This window comes from Oncorhynchus mykiss, chromosome 23 (assembly GCF_057628025.1).
Source record: "Oncorhynchus mykiss isolate SJ-2025 chromosome 23, ASM5762802v1, whole genome shotgun sequence".
Classification (NCBI taxonomy): Eukaryota; Metazoa; Chordata; class Actinopteri; order Salmoniformes; family Salmonidae; genus Oncorhynchus; species Oncorhynchus mykiss.
In genome coordinates, this window is record NC_143044.1 from 57,134,416 (window position 1) to 57,154,053 (window position 19,638).

The window sequence follows — 19,638 nt, forward strand, 5'->3', positions numbered from 1 at the left end:
TTAGTCATATCTCAGCTTACTCACTTACTTACGGAGCTGCCTACTCCTGATGATTCGTTTTTTTCAAATCATATGAGCAAAAAATATTTAGATTTATCTGGGATGCTAATCCAGACAAAATAAAGTGTGCCTATCTAAATAATGAATATGAATTGGGTGGGTTGAGATGATTAAATATAAAAGCACTAAACCTCTCTCTAAATGCTTCACTTATACAACTGGTCTGCCTGTCCAAAACAAAAGATCACCACTGGAGGAATAATAAATAGGAAATGATACCAGTTTCAAATATTGGTTGGCGGCCATGGCGTTGGCTCTCTCAACGTCAATCATGAGGTCCTCCACCTCTCCCTGCAGTCTCTGCTTGGTCTTCTCCAGGGAGGCACACTTTGAGTTGGTCGCCTCAATGGTCTCCTCAGCCTCCTGCAGACGCTGGGCCAGCTTCTTCCTGTTGGACAACAGCGGGTGGTGTTATGGTGAGTAACTTGTTGTGAAACAAATACTGCACTACATATTGAAGTACCATTTTCTCAGATCCCCAACCAGCCTCACCATCCACAGCATTTATTTTAGTCTTTACTATTGAGAGCAACTCACTTGGCCTCCTCCAGCTCCTCTGTGCGTTGGATGGCATCAGTTTCATACTTAGTCCTCCACTGAGCCACCTCACTGTTGGCCTTGGACATAACGCGCTGCAGCTCTGCCTTGGCCTCCTGCTCCTCCTCAAACTGCTCTCTCAGGAGATCACAATCATGGCGGGCAGACTGGACACCATGGGCCAGTGCGTTTTTAGCCTGAGAGATAAAGAAAGACAAAGAGAGATTAGAGAGGGAGAGTAAAACAGATGACAGTAGAAGTCTCTGAGGGAGGTGTAGAAACAGTCTATGTGTAGATAAAGATCTAAACTGTGCCTTACCTTGACCTCCTCCTCAATCAGTCTCTTCAGCTCCTCCACCTGCTGGGTGAAGGCCTGTTTGCCTCTGGTCAGCTGAGACACCAGGGCTTCCTTCTCCTCCAGCTGGCGACCAAACTCACCTGCAGGGAAAGAGGAACATCTTGTTATGGGGACTCTGTGTCTTGTTATGGGGACTCAAACTCGAAGATTGACATTTTATTTTGAGGAATCGTAGTGCAGAAACTGTGTGGACTGAATTTACAGCCCCCGACACATGTTATTGTGTACTACTGAGGTGAACTATATTGGTTTGTTGTTCATTGTTGGAGGTACCATTTTCTGTCAGGAGTCTGGCCCTCTGTCCGCTGATGTCGTTGACCTGGCGAGCATTCTCATCATTCTTAGTCTTGAGCTCGCTCAGCTGGTCCTCAAGAGTACGGCACATCTTCTCCAGATTGCCCTGTTAGTGAAACATATGTGACTGTCAACTTCAGTTTATTGAATGGTAATGTAGTTGACCCTCAACACTGCTTGACCAAAACATCACTACTCACCTTAGCCTTGGCGACAGCCTCCATGTTGCTGGAGAGGTCATCAATCTCCATCTTGTACTCGCTCTTCTCCTTCTCCAGCTTCTGCTTGACGCGCTGCAGGTTGTCGATCTGCTCCCCGAGCTCAGCCACACTGTCGGCCTGCTTCTTGCGCAGAGCGGCGGCTGTGGCCTCATGCTGCAGGGTGGACTCTTCAAGATCACGACGCAGCTTCTGGAACTCAGCCTCACGCTTCTTGTTCATCTCAATCTGAGCAGCAGTGGCGCCTCCGGCCTCCTCCAGTCTCTCGCTGATCTCCTCAAGTTCCCTGGAGAGATCAGCCCTCTGCTTCTCAACCTTGGCCCTGGCAGCACGCTCAGCCTCAATTTCCTCCTCCAGCTCCTCAATACGGGCCTAGAAAAAGGGTCAGGAGCAGGGGGAATGAACACTACAATACAGTTGAAACAATTGAACCTCACTACATAATAACAGCATGTACTGTATATTTATCATAAATGTGTTTATACATAGCCAGCTACACTAACATATTTAATATATTCATTAGACATTGTCCCATGCAGGAACCAACCTAACAACGGTAAGAAGCAACATCACGTCGTCCACTTGCTGTTCCATCTTGGTCTTGGCCTTGGTCAGAGTGTTGACTTTGTCCTCCTCTGCCTGCAGGTCGTCCAGTGTCTGCTGGTGGGCCTCTTGGAGGGCTTTCTTCTCCTTGGTCAGCTTGGCAACACTCTCATCCATAGACGCCATCTCCTCTGTCAGGTTTTTAACCTGAAAACGGCCACAACAAATTTCGTTTTTGGTCACTTCACCATAAGTGGTTAAATGGATAATAGAAATGTGTCAACAAGTTCTGTACTATAGATTCAACACTAGATGGCCCTGTACTCCATGCCAGTGTGCTGAATGGAAATCATTAACGAAGGGGGAGCAAAACATGTAATGAATTTGGGGAGTGCACCACAACTGAAATTCCACTATTTTGTGTCTTAATTTTTACTGCACTCACAAAAAGACTTGAATTACATTTCTGTTTTGAGTTGATGATTCTTTGGATTATTGTTTGGTTAGACTGTCTACAAGACCTTGTTTTCAGTGGCGTGCTTCTCCTTCTCCACTTTGGCCAAGGTGAGCTCCAGGTCATCAATGTCCTTCTTCAGCTATGAGCACTCATCCTCCAGCTTCCTCTTCTTGGCAGTCAACTCAGCATTCATCTCCTCCTCATCCTCCAGCCTCTCAGTCGTCTCTTTGAGTTTGGCCTCCAGCTGGATCTTGCTCTTGATGAGCCCCTCGCACCTTTCCTCAGCATCGTTCAGATTCTCTGAATCCTGGTTTCAGAACAGGAGAAAAAAACGGTGTTTTCACTTTGTGTATCAAAATATAGACTTTATTTAGTCAAATAATTCAGAGCAAATCAATTTAAATGTTTTAAATATAAATATATACCATGGGCATTTTCTTGAATTAGCCACATAGCGATTGTGTTAGTATCTGTGTACTTGTGTGTCTAAATGTGCTCTGATGAGGGTTGTTGCTCACTCACAGATGCGACTTGAAGCGCCAGGTCATTCTTCTCCTGCACCATGGCCACCATCTTCTCCTCCAACTCCTTCTTCTTGGCCAGAGCCTTGGCCAAGTCCGACGTCATCTTCTCATAGTTCTCCTTCATGTTGGCCAGCTCCTTCTCAGTCTCAGCGCTCTGCAGCAGGGGCTTGATCTTGAAGTACAACTTCATCCATGGCCAGGTTTTCACATTCATGAATGAACGGATGTTGTACTGGATGGTGAAAATTGAATCTCTGGTCCACAGAAAGGATAGAGTGACATGGTGAGTGACGTGGTGAGTGACGTGGTGAGTGACGTGGTGAGTGACGTGGTGAGTGACATGCTTAAATATCTCCTCCAGTGTTTTTGTTTTTTACTTTTCCTGTGGAAAACGATATCCCAAGTATAAATACAGTAAAGTATGCACACTAAAGGGTAAAAATATATGTTTTGAGTTTTTTTTTTATATACAACTGCAAACTTCAAGGAGTGGCATTCCCAGTATTCCTTAACTGGAAAAGTAAAAAATAAAGTCACTGGATGACGTCTTTAAAGCTACATTCTGCGATTCCGAGAATAACAAAATGGGGACCCCACCACTTTTTGCATACAGCTGAGGAATGAGGCTAGGGAAATGTAATCCCTCTTAAATGTATAGACGGCGCTCTAGATGAAAGAACTGACAGGTGATGTTAAGATCACAAAGCAGTTCATATTATTCCAGAATTAATGGGTAAATATCACTTATTTAAATAACAATTGAACAGCTTGCTAAATCCCAACCTGCTGCTTTAATAGAATATTATAACATGTACTTTCTCATCCTGAACAACTCACAGCATATTCAGTACACGATCATTATACATTACATGTGTTACGGTGCGTGAATGAGGACCCAAAAGCGAATCAACTTAAACAGAGCTTCTTTAATTACCAAACATAGGTAGGCTCAGATGGACCGGCAGATTCCGACAGGACAGGACAAGGTTACAGCAAACATGACGACAGTCTGGTTCAGGCATGAATGACACAAACAAACAAGAATCCGACAAGGACAGGAGCAGAAACAGAGAGAGATATTGGGACCTAATCAGAGGGAAAAAAGGGAACAGGTGGGGAACGGGGTGAATGGGTAGTTAGAGGAGACAAGGGACAGCTGGGGGAAAGCGGGGGAGAAAAGGTAACCTAACACGACCAGCAGAGGGAGACAGGGTGAAGGGAAAGGACAGAGACAAGACAACATGACAGTACATGACAGTACCCCCCCACTCACCGAGCGCCTCCTGGCGCACTCGAGGAGGAAACCTGGCGGCAACGGAGGAAATCATCAATCAGCGCACGGTCCAGCACGTCCCGAGAGGGAACCCAACTCCTCTCCTCAGGACCGTACCCCTCCCAGTCAACTAGGTACTGATGACCACGGCCCCGAGGACGCATGTCCAAGATTTTACGGACCCTGTAGATAGCTGCGCCCTCGACAAGGATGGGGGGGGGGGGGGGAAGACGAGCGGGGGCGCGAAGAACGGGCTTAACACAGGAGACATGGAAGACCGGGTGGACGCGACGAAGATATCGCGGAAGAAGAAGTCGCACTGCGACAGGATTAATGACCTGAGAGATACGGAATGGACCAATGAACCGCGGGGTCAACTTGCGAGAAGCCGTCTTAAGGGGAAGGTTCTGAGTGGAGAGCCAAACTCTCTGACCGCGACAATATCTAGGGCTCTTAGTTCTACGCTTATTAGCAGCTCTCACAGTCTGCGCCCTATAACGGCAAAGTGCAGACCTGACCCTCTTCCAGGTGCGCTCGCAACGTTGGACAAAAGCCTGAGCGGAGGGGACGCTGGACTCGGCGAACTGAGATGAGAACAACGGAGGCTGGTACCCGAGGCTACTCTGAAAAGGAGATAGCCCGGTCGCAGACGAAGGAAGCGAGTTGTGGGCGTATTCTGCCCAGGGGAGCTGTTCTGACCAAGACGCAGGGTTGCGAAAAGAAAGACTGCGTAAGATGCGACCAATAGTCTGATTGGCCCGTTCTGCTTGACCGTTAGACTGGGGGTGAAAGCCGGAAGAGAGACTGACGGAAGCCCCAATCAAACGGCAAAACTCCCTCCAAAATTGAGACGTGAATTGCGGACCTCTGTCCGAAACGACGTCTGACGGAAGGCCATGAATTCTGAAAACATTCTCGATGATGATTTGTGCCGTCTCTTTAGCAGAAGGAAGCTTAGCAAGGGGAATGAAATGAGCCGCCTTAGAGAACCTATCGACAACCGTAAGAATAACAGTCTTCCCCGCTGACGAAGGCAGTCCGGTGACAAAATCTAAGGCGATGTGAGACCACGGTCGAGAGGGAATAGGAAGCGGCCTGAGACGGCCGGCAGGAGGAGAGTTACCGGACTTAGTCTGCGCGCAGACCGAACAAGCAGCCACGAAACGACGCGTGTCATGCTCCCGGGTGGGCCACCAGAAACGCTGGCGAATGGAAGCAAGCGTACCCCGAACGCCAGGGTGGCCGGCTAACTTGGCAGAGTGAGCCCACTGAAGAACGGCCAGACGAGTAGGAACGGGAACGAAAAGAAGGTTCCTAGGACAAGCGCGCGGCGACGGAGTTTGAGTGAGTGCTTGCTTTACCTGCCTCTCAATTCCCCAGACAGTCAACCCGACAACACGCCCCTCAGGGAGAATCCCCTCGGGGTCAGTGGAGGCTACTGAAGAACTGAAGAGACGAGACAAAGCATCAGGCTTGGTGTTCTTAGAGCCCGGACGATAAGAAATCACGAACTCGAAACGAGCGAAAAACAGCGCCCAACGCGCCTGACGCGCATTAAGTCGTTTGGCAGAACGGATGTACTCAAGGTTCCTATGGTCAGTCCAAACGACAAAAGGAACGGTCGCCCCCTCCAACCACTGTCGCCATTCGCCTAGGGCTAACCGGATGGCGAGCAGTTCGCGGTTACCCACATCATAGTTACGTTCCGACGGCGACAGGCGATGAGAAAAATACGCGCATGGGTGGACCTTGTCGTCAGAGAGGGAGCGCTGAGAAAGGATGGCTCCCACTCCCACCTCTGACGCGTCAACCTCGACAACGAACTGTCTAGAGACGTCAGGTGTAACAAGGATAGGAGCGGATGTAAAACGATTCTTGAGGAGATCAAAAGCTCCCTGGGCGGAAACGGACCACTTAAAGCACGTCTTGACAGAAGTAAGGGCTGTGAGAGGAGCTGCCACCTGACCGAAATTACGGATGAAACGACGATAGAAGTTCGCGAAGCCGAGAAAGCGCTGCAGCTCGACGCGTGACTTAGGGACGGGCCAATCAATGACAGCTTGGACCTTAGCGGGATCCATCTTAATGCCTTCAGCGGAAATAACAGAACCGAGAAATGTGACGGAGGAGGCATGAAAAGTGCACTTCTCAGCCTTCACAAAAAGACAATTCTCTAAAAGGCGCTGGAGGACACGTCGAACGTGCTGAACATGAATCTGGAGTGACGGTGAAAAAATCAGGATATCGTCAAGGTAAACGAAAACAAAGATGTTCAGCATGTCTCTCAGGACATCATTGACTAATGCCTGAAAGACAGCTGGAGCGTTAGCGAGGCCGAAAGGAAGAACCCGGTATTCAAAGTGCCCTAACGGAGTGTTAAACGCCGTCTTCCACTCGTCCCCCTCCCTGATGCGCACGAGATGGTAAGCGTTACGAAGGTCCAACTTAGTGAAAAACCTGGCTCCCTGCAGGATCTCGAAGGCTGAAGACATAAGAGGAAGCGGATAACGATTCTTCACTGTTATGTCATTCAGCCCTCGATAATCTATGCAGGGGCGCAGAGACCCGTCCTTCTTCTTGACAAAAAAAAACCCCGCTCCGGCGGGAGAGGAGGAGGGGACTATGGTACCGGCGTCAAGAGCTACAGACAAATAATCTTCGAGAGCCTTACGTTCGGGAGCCGACAGAGAGTATAGTCTACCCCGGGGGGGGGTGGTTCCCGGAAGGAGATCAATACTACAATCATACGACCGGTGTGGAGGAAGAGAGGTGGCCCTGGACCGACTGAACACCGTGCGCAGATCGTGATATTCCTCCGGCACCCCTGTCAAATCACCAGGCTCCTCCTGTGAAGAAGAGACAGAGGAAACAGGAGGGATAGCAGACATTAAACATTTCACATGACAAGAGACGTTCCAGGAGAGGATAGAATTACTAGACCAATTAATGGAAGGATTATGACAAACTAGCCAGGGATGGCCCAAAACAACAGGTGTAAAAGGTGAACGAAAAATTAAAAAAGAAATGGTTTCACTATGATTACCAGAAACAGTGAGGGTTAAAGGTAGCGTCTCACGCTGAATCCTGGGGAGAGGACTACCATCCAGGGCGAACAAGGCCGTGGGCTCCTTTAACTGTCTGAGAGGAATGTCATGTTCCCGAGCCCAGGTCTCGTCCATAAAACAGCCCTCCGCCCCAGAGTCTATTAAGGCACTGCAGGAAGCTGACGAACCGGTCCAGCGTAGATGGACCGACAAGGTAGTGCAGGATCTTGAAGGAGAGACAGGAGTAGTAGCGCTCACCAGTAGCCCTCCGCTTACTGACGAGCTCTGGCCTTTTACTGGACATGAAGTGACAAAATGACCAGCGGAACCGCAATAGAGACAGAGGCGGTTGGTGATTCTCCGTTCCCTCTCCTCAGTCGAGATGCGGATACCTCCCAGCTGCATGGGCTCAGCACCCGAGCCGGCAGAGGAAGATGGTAGTGATGCGGAGAGGGAGGCGACGGAGAGCGCGAGCTCCTTTCCACGAGCTCGGTGACGAAGATCAACCCGTCGCTCAATGCGAATAGCGAGTTCAATCAAGGAATCCACGCTGGAAGGAACCTCCCGGGAGAGAATCTCATCCTTTACCTCTGCGCGGAAGCCCTCCAGAAGACGAGCGAGCAAGGCCGGCTCGTTCCAGCCACTGGAGACAGCAAGAGTGCGAAACTCAATAGAGTAGTCTGTTATGGATCGATTGCCTTGACATAGGGAAGACAGGGCCCTGGAAGCCTCCTCCCCAAAAACAGATCGATCAAAAACCCGTATCATCTCCTCCTTAAAGTCTTGATACTGGTTAGTACACTCAGCCCTTGCCTCCCAGATTGCCGTGCCCCACTCACGAGCCCGTCCAATAAGGAGAGATATGACGTAGGCGACACGAGCAGTGCTCCTGGAGTAAGTGTTGGGCTGGAGAGAAAACACAATATCACACTGGGTGAGGAACGAGCGGCATTCAGTGGGCTCCCCAGAGTAACACGGCGGGTTATTGATTCTGGGCTCCGGAGATTCGAAAGCCCTGGAAGTGGCCGGTGGATCGAGGCGGAGATGGTGAACCTGTTCTGTGAGGTTGGAGACTTGGGTGGCCAGGGTCTCAATGGCATGTCGAGCAGCAGACAATTCCTGCTTGTGTCTGCCTAGCATCGCTCCCTGGATCTCGACGGCTGAGTGGAGAGGATCCGAAGTCGCTGGGTCCATTCTTGGTCGGATTCTTCTGTTACGGTGCGTGAATGAGGACCCAAAAGCGAATCAACTTAAACAGAGCTTCTTTAATTACCAAACATAGGTAGGCTCAGATGGACCGGCAGATTCCGACAGGACAGGACAAGGTTACAGCAAACATGACGACAGTCTGGTTCAGGCATGAATGACACAAACAAACAAGAATCCGACAAGGACAGGAGCAGAAACAGAGAGAGATATTGGGACCTAATCAGAGGGAAAAAAGGGAACAGGTGGGGAACGGGGTGAATGGGTAGTTAGAGGAGACAAGGGACAGCTGGGGGAAAGCGGGGGAGAAAAGGTAACCTAACACGACCAGCAGAGGGAGACAGGGTGAAGGGAAAGGACAGAGACAAGACAACATGACAGTACATGACAACATGCAGGTGTTTGACAGAATTCTTTGCCAAGATGTCTACTCTTCCTCACCTCCTCTCCATCATCTTGGTGAACTCTCTCCTCATGAGGAATCCACGGCTGAGAGCCTGGACCATGCCGACCAGAGAGGCCAGCTTCTCATCTCTCATCTCCTCCAGGACACCCAGCAGACCGGCTTTGAAGAACACCTGACACAGGTTGAGATGGTCAATTATGGAACCAGTGGTAAGAGGTGGTAAGAGATAGAAAGTGTTTTAGCTTTTGTTTTTATTTCTTTACTTAACTTTTCTTCACCTCATACATTGCTTTTTTTACATAGAAATTCGTTTTTGCTTGGGGGTATATTTGACTGACCTTGGTGTGTCCAAACTTGTAGTCCTTGTGATTCACATCAATGGACCCAAGCAGCTTCTCAGAAGCCTTCTTGTTGTCGATGAACTGGCCCTCGGGGATGACACTGGCATTCAGTACTTTGTACCTAAATCAGGAGAAATGTCAAGATGTAATAGGTCGGTTATATTACGTAAAATAATAAGGCTATTCTGATGTTGGGAAAACCCTTAGAGAAGATTAGTGTGTGTGTGTGTGTGTGTGTGTGTGTGTGTGTGTGTGTGTGTACCTCTGCTTGCAGTCAGCATAGATGATTCTACTGGGGAAGCCCTTCCTGCAGATCCTGATACCCTCCAGAACACCATTACACCTGAGCTGGTGGATAACCAGGAAGTTCTCCATCAGACCTGGAAACACAAACCAAGTCTCTTTAAATACTCATAAACAGGTTAAAGACTGGTTTGTTAATGTTACCGATACTGTACTGACAAGATGTCATATTTAACTCTATTGTATATAGATACATACATATCTATACATATTTAACTCATATTTAACATCTATTGTACCTGGAGTCTTTGACTCGTTGGGGATCAGGCAGCGTACAAAGTGAGGATGAGTGCTCCTCAAGTTGGTCATCAGCTTATGTAAGTTCTCCTGTAGGAGGGTTACAAACCATGTTCTCAGAAATCAATTCTGATAATCACTACAGCTGAATATCCACATTTTAAAAGCTCACCCTGAACTGGGAGGTCACAGTCTGCATGGAACCACCCTTCTTCTTGCCTCCTTTCTTGGTTGTATCTGTTATAATGGAGAAAAGTTCCATATAAATGAGAGAATCTCATGTTAATTTCACCCTTATCTTAATGCAAATGCTGCCAATGAGATTGTGTAAAATAACACCTATTGAATGAGTAAATTAACCCAGTAAATCACCCTGACAAATTGTGATACATTTAAAGCAGCAATCAGCAGTTGAAACAATCACAAAGCATGCTCCCTGCCCCTGTTTCAATAAAAAACAGAGATGGTGCTGGAGAAACATAACCACTCAAATTTATAGACAGATACATGTATTGAAGGACTGACCATCCATGATATCAAAATGATAGTTTTAATAATGTTTTGAGGCTGTAAAGTGCATGTTTCCTTTTACTTTGCTTACAAACATTTAAACAAGCTCATATTTTGGGTTCTGATGGGGTACGACAGGTGAACCAAGCCGATGTTCTTCAAGAATGAATGGGTACATATCAAGAATGAATGGATACATATCAAGAATGAATGGGTACATATATTTTAAGTCCACGAATGGATGTAGCAACTGCAGACTGACCCTTTAAAGAATATGGGAGTGATTTGTAACTAGTTCTTCATGAAGTCTTTTGATGTTCTGCTAGTCTTACCCTCAGGTGGGGCAGCGACATACAGTGTAGCCATCAGTTTGACTGAAGACTTCCCGTACAGCTGAAGAACTGAGTCGTTCAGGGGGTCCTTGTTCTTGTCCAGCCAGCCAGTGATGTTGTAGTCCACAGTGCCGGCGTAGTGCACCAGGGAGAAGTGGGCCTCTGCCTTGCCTTTGGCAGGCTTGGGCTTCTCAAATGCCTTGTTTTTGCCAAGATGCTGGTCATACAGCTTGTTCTTGAAGGAAGTGTCTGAAGCCTTGGGGAACATGCACTCCTCTTCAAGGATGGAGAAGATGCCCAATGGCTTTACGAAAAGAGATGTACATCAAATTAGTGATATTTACATTTAGGATCACATTTGTTCTTTTAGCAAATATGCTATTATGAGAGTATCTTCATTTAGGGGCACAATAGTAAACAAATTGAGTTATCAACAGTCAGATGTGTTGTACCATGTGATAATATCTCCATATGAGCTTTGCTGTTGAGGTCCATTATAATCCTGACAGACAGCTTACCTTCTCAATAAGCTCAATGCAGGCAGCCAAGTCCATGCCGAAGTCAATGAAGGCCCAGACGATTCCCTCCTTCTTGTACTCCTCTTGTTCCAGGACGAACATGGTGTGGTTGAAAAACTGTTGCAGTTTCTCATTGGTGAAGTTGATGCACAGCTGCTCCATGCTGTTGTACTGTTGATGGAATTTCAGAAGTGATCATTTCATCATCATACAAGGCTGGAATCCCTCTCAATCACAACTAATTGTCTTGTTCTGGTCTCAGACTCACATCAAAGATCTCAAACCCGGCAATGTCGAGCACACCGATGTAGAACTGCCTTGGATTCTTGGTGTCCAACATCTCGTTGATACGGATGACCATCCACAAGAACATCCTCTCATAGATGGACTTGGCCAGAGCCGAGACTGAGTTATTAACCTGCAATGATAATACCTCAAATGAATACATGAGATATTGACCATGTCTAGTGACAAGGTGAAAAGAGCTCGGGGAAAACATCACCACTATTCAAAACCAGCAATTCACTCATCACCAAAAGATGTATGGTTCTCAGAAAATGGTAGACGCTGTGTTTGGCCGCCTTACCTGAGGCACAGTCTGTCCCTTGGTCACATACTCATTGCCGACCTTCACTTTGGGGTAGCACAGAGCCTTCAGCATCTCAGCTGAGTTCAGGCCCAGCAGGTAGCCGATTTTATCAGCCACTGGAGAGAGAACCAACAACAACAGACTCAGAAACACAAGATCACGTGTTTCTGATGTCACACTGACAAAAGGGTTAGGTTTTGATTTGAACCCACTTCCATCATTTTAAATCATTTCTGGAGGTTGGAATTTGGTCTCCATAAATGATCTCCTGCCGGACTTTGATGAGGCTCTGTCTATCTTACACGTTGTATATCTATGAGTGGGACTGGGACTGGGACTAATGCTTTATATATTGTATATTTATGACTGGGACTGGGAATGGGACTAATGTTTACATATTGTATATCTATGAGTGGGACTGGGACTGGGACTAATGTTTACATATTGTATATCTATGAGTGGGACTGGGACTAATGTTTACATATTGTATATCTATGACTGGGACTGGGAATGGGACTAATGTTTACATATTGTATATCTATGAGTGGGACTGGGAATGGGACTAATGTTTACATATTGTATATCTATGAGTGGGACTGGGACTGGGACTAATGTTTACATATTGTATATCTATGAGTGGGACTGGGACTAATGTTTACATATTGTATATCTCTGACTGGGACTGGGAATGGGACTAATGTTTACATATTGTACATCTATGAGTGGGACTGGGACTGGGACTAATGTTTACATATTGTATATCTATGAGTGGGACTGGGACTGGGACTAATGTTTACATATTGTATATCTATGAGTGGGACTGGGACTAATGTTTACATATTGTATATCTATGAGTGGGACTGGGACTGGGACTAATGTTTACATATTGTATATCTATGAGTGGGACTGGGACTAATGTTTACATATTGTATATATATGACTGGGACTTGGACTGGAACTAATGTTTATATATTGTATATCTATGATTGGGACTCACCCTCTGTGCCGTCTTGCTCGGCCTGCTCCTCACGCTGCTTCTGCTTGAATTTCAAGTTGCCATGGTGCAGTACAGCTCCTGTCAGCTTGTAGATGCTATTTTTCTCATCATTAGTGAAGCCCAGGATTGTAATGGCATCCTGGCATTAGACAGGAAGTACAACAGTGATGAACTGAACGGTAGTTTTCTCACATACAGTACACTACAGTTCTGTGCTCTCAGCAGAACAAATGGGATGGACATTTGACTGGCTTCTCAGATCCACGTGATTACACTTGACCAACACTGGTAGATGACATCACAAGATACATTTGACACAGTTCCACAGGGACTTAGTGACACTCTCTTGTGGATTTCTTACATGTACAGTATGGGCCTCAAGGTGAAGTGTGAAGGCATGAAGAGTTCCCTGAGGCACATGCCTAACTAACAACAAGGCAGAATAAAACAAAACCAAATACATGAACATTCCCAGCAGCCACCAGGTTGGAATTGCACAGTGCATTCAGTGTGTATGGTGGTCCTACCCATTCCATATATAGAATATGATGAACCCTTTGTTTGACTCACGTCTGTGGCATCCAGCTCTTCCTTGTCGTTGATGCTGGCCACAGTGATCTGACCCTGACTGCACATGGGGAAGTCGTAGGGGTTGGTGGTGATGAGTGACATTTCTATGGACAACAGAGGATGTCTTGTCAGTTAAATCTCTTAGAACTGTACTGTCCTACCTTTACAATATCTCTCCTTTACTCAATAGATGGACTCAAGTATCTTATATCACTGTTAGGGTTTCAAAGCTATCGGCTGTAATTTACCAAAGTTTACCGTAAATCTTCATTAATTTTGTCAAGTAACAGAACATCTATGGCATCAATATCGTAACTTCGGTAATTCATTTTCGAATAACTTTTAAAAAAAATGTATTCATATATACAATTCTTCAAAATATTTCCTTTTGTTTACCAACTGTTTACCAACTGTTTACCAACTGTTTACCAACTGTTTAACAACTGTTTACCAACTGTTTACCAACTGATTAACAACTGTTTAACAACTGTTTACCAACTGTTTAACAACTGTTTACCAACTGTTTACCAACGGTTTAACAACTGTTTAACAACTGTTTACCAACTGCCACCAGCTTGATGCCCAAACATGGACAACAAACAGATATAATCAAACCAAATGTGTATAATAATAAAATTAAGGATGTTTCATGCTGAAACCCTCATATTAAACACCAATGGTATTCATTAAGTGTATGGTTTATATCTAGGATACTGTTTTACAGCTTTGTCAATCTATTTTCTATTTTTAAATCATAGTATTACTTTATTTAATATATTTGACATGTGATAATACCAGACAGAAGGTCAGAGACCCCTGGGATCATCAGAAATACCCCAACGGGCCACTTTGATGTCGTGTGATAGATTACATCAAATCCTTGAAAGATACATTTGCAAAACTTAACACAGTCCATTACTTGATAGATATTTCCCAAAGACCTGACCCATATCTAGATGACTTGTTACCATGGATGTACTCATTGTAATAGTATTTATAATGGAGGTAGGAAACATTCCCTCTGAATCTCTACTTTGCCTCACCAATAATGTCAGGTTTGTGATTGGTCATCATCTGGAAGAAGATGTGGTAACCTCTCTCATCGGGAAGCTGCAAGGACACTCTGGACTTCTCTAGCAGGTCTGAGAGAGAGAGAGAGAGAATATGAGATAAAATGATATGATATGATGATATGCTCTCCGAATAAGAATATGTGTGAATTTAGGAAATCATAGAGAAACAATGAAAATCAACTCACAGGTCTCAATGTCAGCTTTAGCCAGTTTGCTACCTTGGAAGTGAATCCTGATGAATTTACCCTAAAGTAGAGCATGGGGGTTAGAAAGAGGTTAACTAAATACATCTATCATTTTACTTTGATAGACCCCTTTAAATGTTACAGTTTGTTGGACATCTATCGTATTAATCGTGTGGACGATGATTTCCACAGACGGGGGATCAGTTATCCTGTACCTCTATCCTGTACCTCTATCCTGTACCTCTAACCTGTACCTCTATCCTGTACCTCTATCCTGTACCTCTATCCTGTACCTCTCTCATTAACAAATATCCCCGCTCATCGACTCATTCCTATGCGTAGCCTAATCCATTCATAATGTAATATATCACACCCAAGTGACACAACATATTGCAGTAGAAACATTTTCTCAAGTGAGATTTTAGTAAACAACTTACGTAATCAGGACGGACTGGTTCTCCTGGTCTGCAACAAAACAACATATTGATTATCATACTCAAGCAACATTATGGGGACATTATTGAATTCATAGCATCATCATGGTTCCAGCTATATTAATGTTCAATAGGGTGACGTTTAGACAGAAATGTATTGTGTAGAACAGATATGACTGTCTGTCAGGTAGAATAGAGAATCACGTCAGCTCTATTCAATACATTTCTATCAGCAATGTTCAGAACATTTCACCTGAATACCTCCTGTTTGTTCTGTGAGCAGTGTCCACCCAGCACATCAGTACAAGAAGCCCCATAGAGGGGAGCTGCTGGATGCACTAGTTGAGCAGATGCCACTGTTATTAGACACAAGATATTTACTTGGCGTGTTTGTGGGTGGAGGGAACATCAACACCATGCAGACTAAGAGTTTATGACATTCAAAGTTATTTTAATGTGCAAAGATCTGGCATGATATTCGACCTGTGTTTTGGTATCCGAGGGACATAGTGCTGGTGTGGAATAAGAACCTGCACACTATGTGGAATGGGGGCTGTCCAGAACAGGAGTTTCTGGCTTCTGACACACTGTTAACTGGCAGATGTCATTAAACCGTTGAGTAAACTGTCATAATAAAACTGTCATTGTACATATTTAAAATATTTTGGCAGGACCTTGGGAGGATCGGACAGTAACTCTTGATCCAAGACATTTTAATGGTGCTTTCAACACTTACCCTGTTCTCGCCAAGTAGTTTAATCCCCACAGACAGGAGTTTTCCTGAGACACGCAAGAGCTTTGGCACACGGCAGCACTTTCTACATGATTCAATCCATTAAAAGTGTCACAGCCAGTCAGAATACATGACATGTCACATGCCGATCCCTAAAACCACCAAGCTGGATCCCTAAAACAACCAAGCTGGATCCCTAAAACAACCAAGCTGGATCCCTAAAACAACCAAGCTGGATCCCTAAAACAACCAAGCTGGATCCCTAAAACAACCAATCTGGATCCCTAAAACAACCAAGCTGGATCCCTAAAACAACCAATCTGGATCCCTAAAACAACCAAGCTGGATCCCTAAAACAACCAAGCTAGATCCCTAAAACAACCAAGCTGGATCCCTAAAACAACCAAGCTGGATCCCTAAAACAACCAAGCTGGATCCCTAAAACAACCAATCTGGATCCCTAAAACAACCAAGCTGGATCCCTAAAACAACCAAGCTAGATCCCTAAAACAACCAAGCTGGATCCCTAAAACAACCAAGCTGGATCCCTAAAACAACCAAGCTAGATCCCTAAAACCACCAAGCTGGATCCCTAAAACAACCAAGCTGGATCCCTAAAACAACCAAGCTGGATCCCTAAAACAACCAATCTGGATCCCTAAAACAACCAAGCTGGATCCCTAAAACAACCAAGCTAGATCCCTAAAACAACCAAGCTGGATCCCTAAAACAACCAAGCTGGATCCCTAAAACAACCAAGCTGGATCCCTAAAACAACCAAGCTGGATCCCTAAAACAACCAAGCTGGATCCCTAAAACAACCAAGCTGGATCCCTAAAACAACCAAGCTGGATCCCTAAAACAACCAAGCTGGATCCCTAAAACAACCAAGCTGGATCCCTAAAAACAACCAAGCTGGATCCCTAAAACAACCAAGCTGGATCCCTAAAACATCCAAGCTGGATCCCTAAAACAACCAAGCTGGATCCCTAAAACAACCAAGCTGAATCCCTAAAACATCCAAGCTGGATCCCTAAAACAACCAAGCTGGATCCCTAAAACAACCAAGCTGGATCCCTAAAACAACCAAGCTGGATCCCTAAAACAACCAAGCTGGATCCCTAAAACAACCAAGCTGGACTTCATTCAGATCTTATTTTTCAGGTCACATATCAAATCAATTCAATTCAGTTCAATTCAAAGGGCTTTAATGTCATGGGGGAAACATATGTTTACATTGACAAAGCAAGTGAAATAGATAATAAACAAAAAAGTGAAATAAACAATAAAAACATCAACAGTTAATATTACGCTCATAAAAGTTCCAAAAGAATAAAGACATTTCAAATGTCATATTATGTCTATATACAGTGTTATAATTATGTGCAAATAGTTAAAGTCCAAAAAGGGAAAAGAAATGAGCATAAATATGGGTTGTATTTACAATGGTGTTTGTTCTTCACTGATTGCCCTTTTCTTGAGGTAACAGGTCACACATCTTGCTGCTGTGATGGCACACTGTGGAATTTCACCCAGTAGATATGGGAGTGTATCAAAATTGGATGTGTTTTCAAATTCATTGTGGGTCTGTGTAATCTCAGGGAGATACGTGCCTCTAATATATCATGATAAGTCTGTTACAGGGGCCAATGTCAGCAATGTGAGGACCTCGTGGTCGACCAATAAGGTCTAAATAATGTGCTGTTCTGCACCGGATCTCTCTGTGGTCCACATTACAGGTTATGAGGTCTTTTCAGCACGCAGTGTGAAGTCAATGAAGGGTTAAATGTAATATATTAATCTCAGACATTTACAAGGAGAAGCACATGGATCAATTAGCCGTTGTGTTTTTCTATCAAGCTTTACAGATCTTTAGACAAACATACAACATGTTACAAGAAGTAGTCCACATGACGACCCCCCCCCTGTCAGTGAACTTCTCCAGCCAACGGCCACGTTCTGAAACTGGCTGTCAGAATTACATTCAGCCTAAAGTCGTTTAGGAATGTTACCCGCTGACATAGAAATGTCAAAGTATCAAACCCCAACTGCTGAGCTGTTGTTGACACTCCAATTTCATCCCATACAGTCGATAGCATAGTTGCAAGAAGTACAGTCTACCAAAGCAACAGATGAGTTACGAGCCCAATATGGCCATGTTCAGTGTCAGAAATACATCCAGCTTCCACAGCAATCTCTAAGGTAATTTAGCGTTGCTTCGTTGCTTTGTTGGCAGATCTGCTGCTATTTGAGCCGTGTTCCAGAGGATACGGCCTCCTTCTTTATGGACTGCCTTATTTTTAGACTCACCAACTTGTTCATGGAATTAGGATCAGTCCACACCGTCCCCTCTCTCATCCTCCCAGAGCAGGCCGACCTGTACACAGACACAGGGGAAATACTGGCCATTTAATGGTAAAACCCTGTCCGACTCTAACATCTAGCACCTGGAAATAATAACAGTAAGTGACGCATGTCACACAGAGAACATACATAAAACTGGGAATCCCACACACATAAGAGTCTGGGGGAGCAGGGGACTCGTCCTAGCCAAGCCTTTAGTAGAGTCTGGGGGAGCAGGGGACTCGTCCTAGCCAAGCCTTTAGTAGAGTCTGGGGGAGCAGGGGACTCGTCCTAGCCAAGCCTTTAGTAGAGTCTGGGGGAGCAGGGGACTCGTCCTAGCCAAGCCTTTAGAAGAGTCTGGGGTAGCAGGGGACTGGTCCTAGCCAAGCCTTTAGTAGAGTCTGGTGGAGCAGGGGACTCGTCCTAGCCAAGCCTTTAGTAGAGTCTGGAGGAGCAGGGGACTCGTCCTAGCCAAGCCTTTAGAAGAGTCTGGGGGAGCAGGGGACTCGTCCTTGCCAAGCCTTTAGTAGAATCTGGAGGAGCAGGGGACTCGTCCTAGCCAAGCCTTTAGAAGAGTCTGGGGGAGCAGGGGACTCATCCTAGCCAAGCCTTTAGTAGAGTCTGGGGGAGCAGGGGACTCGTCCTAGCCAAGCCTTTAGTAGAGTCTGGGGGAGCAGGGGACTCGTCCTAGCCAAGCCTTTAGTAGAGTCTGGGGGAGCAGGGGACTCGTCCTAGCCAAGCCTTTAGTAGAGTCTGGGGGAGCAGGGGACTCGTCCTAGCCAAGCCTTTAGTAGAGTCTGGGGGAGCAGGGGACTCGTCCTAGCCAAGCCTTTAGTAGAGTCTGAGGGAGCAGGGGACTCGTCCTAGCCAAGCCTTTAGTAGAGTCTGGGGGAGCAGAGGAATCGTCCTAGCCAAGCCTTTAGTAGAGTCTGGGGGAGCAGGGGACTCGTCCTAGCCAAGCCTTTAGTAGAGTCTGGGGGAGCAGGGGACTCGTCCTAGCCAAGCCTTTAGTAGAGTCTGGGGGAGCAGGGGACTCGTCCTAGCCAAGCCTTTAGTAGAGTCAGTGACAGCCCAATCCACTAGACGAGGCCAATGATCAACATTTACAAGTGAAACACTTCACATCCAGGCACACTGTTTGGAAGACTGATTTAAATAATGGGGGAAATGGAAACTTTTGACTGGTACTATATATCTTAAATGAAAACATTTTCATGAATAAGTCGATATAATCAACAAGCCCATTCAAAAGACAGGACCCAGAAGTATGACGCAGGACGACACCACTTGCACATTGTATTAAGGGCAGCTGTAATGGGGCGTCATGGCGGCACCATCAGCACCCTAAAGAAATAATGTGTTTTTCACGCACAAACTCCATATACTGGAAACACCCGTACGCAACGACTAAGCCCTCAGTTACCCTGCTGCCACCACTTCCTCACACACTCTCTGATCCTTTTAAAACAGCAATGGTAATGTCTAAAAAATATGATCTTACCAAATGTAAATATGCACCGCCTTGTAACCGTCATCACGTGTTCACAGAAGGC

At 45.7% G+C, this 19,638-nt stretch overlaps 1 pseudogene across 1 annotated transcript; it reads right to left on the minus strand.

Annotated features, from left to right (window-relative positions):
• On the minus strand, positions 1 to 18,151 carry LOC118943828 (myosin heavy chain, fast skeletal muscle-like; annotated as a pseudogene). Its single transcript, XR_016491203.1, has 21 exons — positions 18,053 to 18,151; positions 14,576 to 14,636; positions 14,361 to 14,459; positions 13,318 to 13,421; positions 12,748 to 12,886; positions 11,748 to 11,866; positions 11,430 to 11,579; positions 11,162 to 11,332; positions 10,644 to 10,947; positions 9,974 to 10,038; positions 9,804 to 9,891; positions 9,524 to 9,641; positions 9,259 to 9,382; positions 8,956 to 9,092; positions 2,990 to 3,245; positions 2,532 to 2,774; positions 1,450 to 2,217; positions 1,229 to 1,355; positions 917 to 1,035; positions 598 to 794; positions 1 to 448 (listed from the first exon to the last, which is right to left on the minus strand). The product of XR_016491203.1 is annotated as a myosin heavy chain, fast skeletal muscle-like (transcript).
• Positions 18,152 to 19,638: the final 1,487 nt, after the last annotated feature.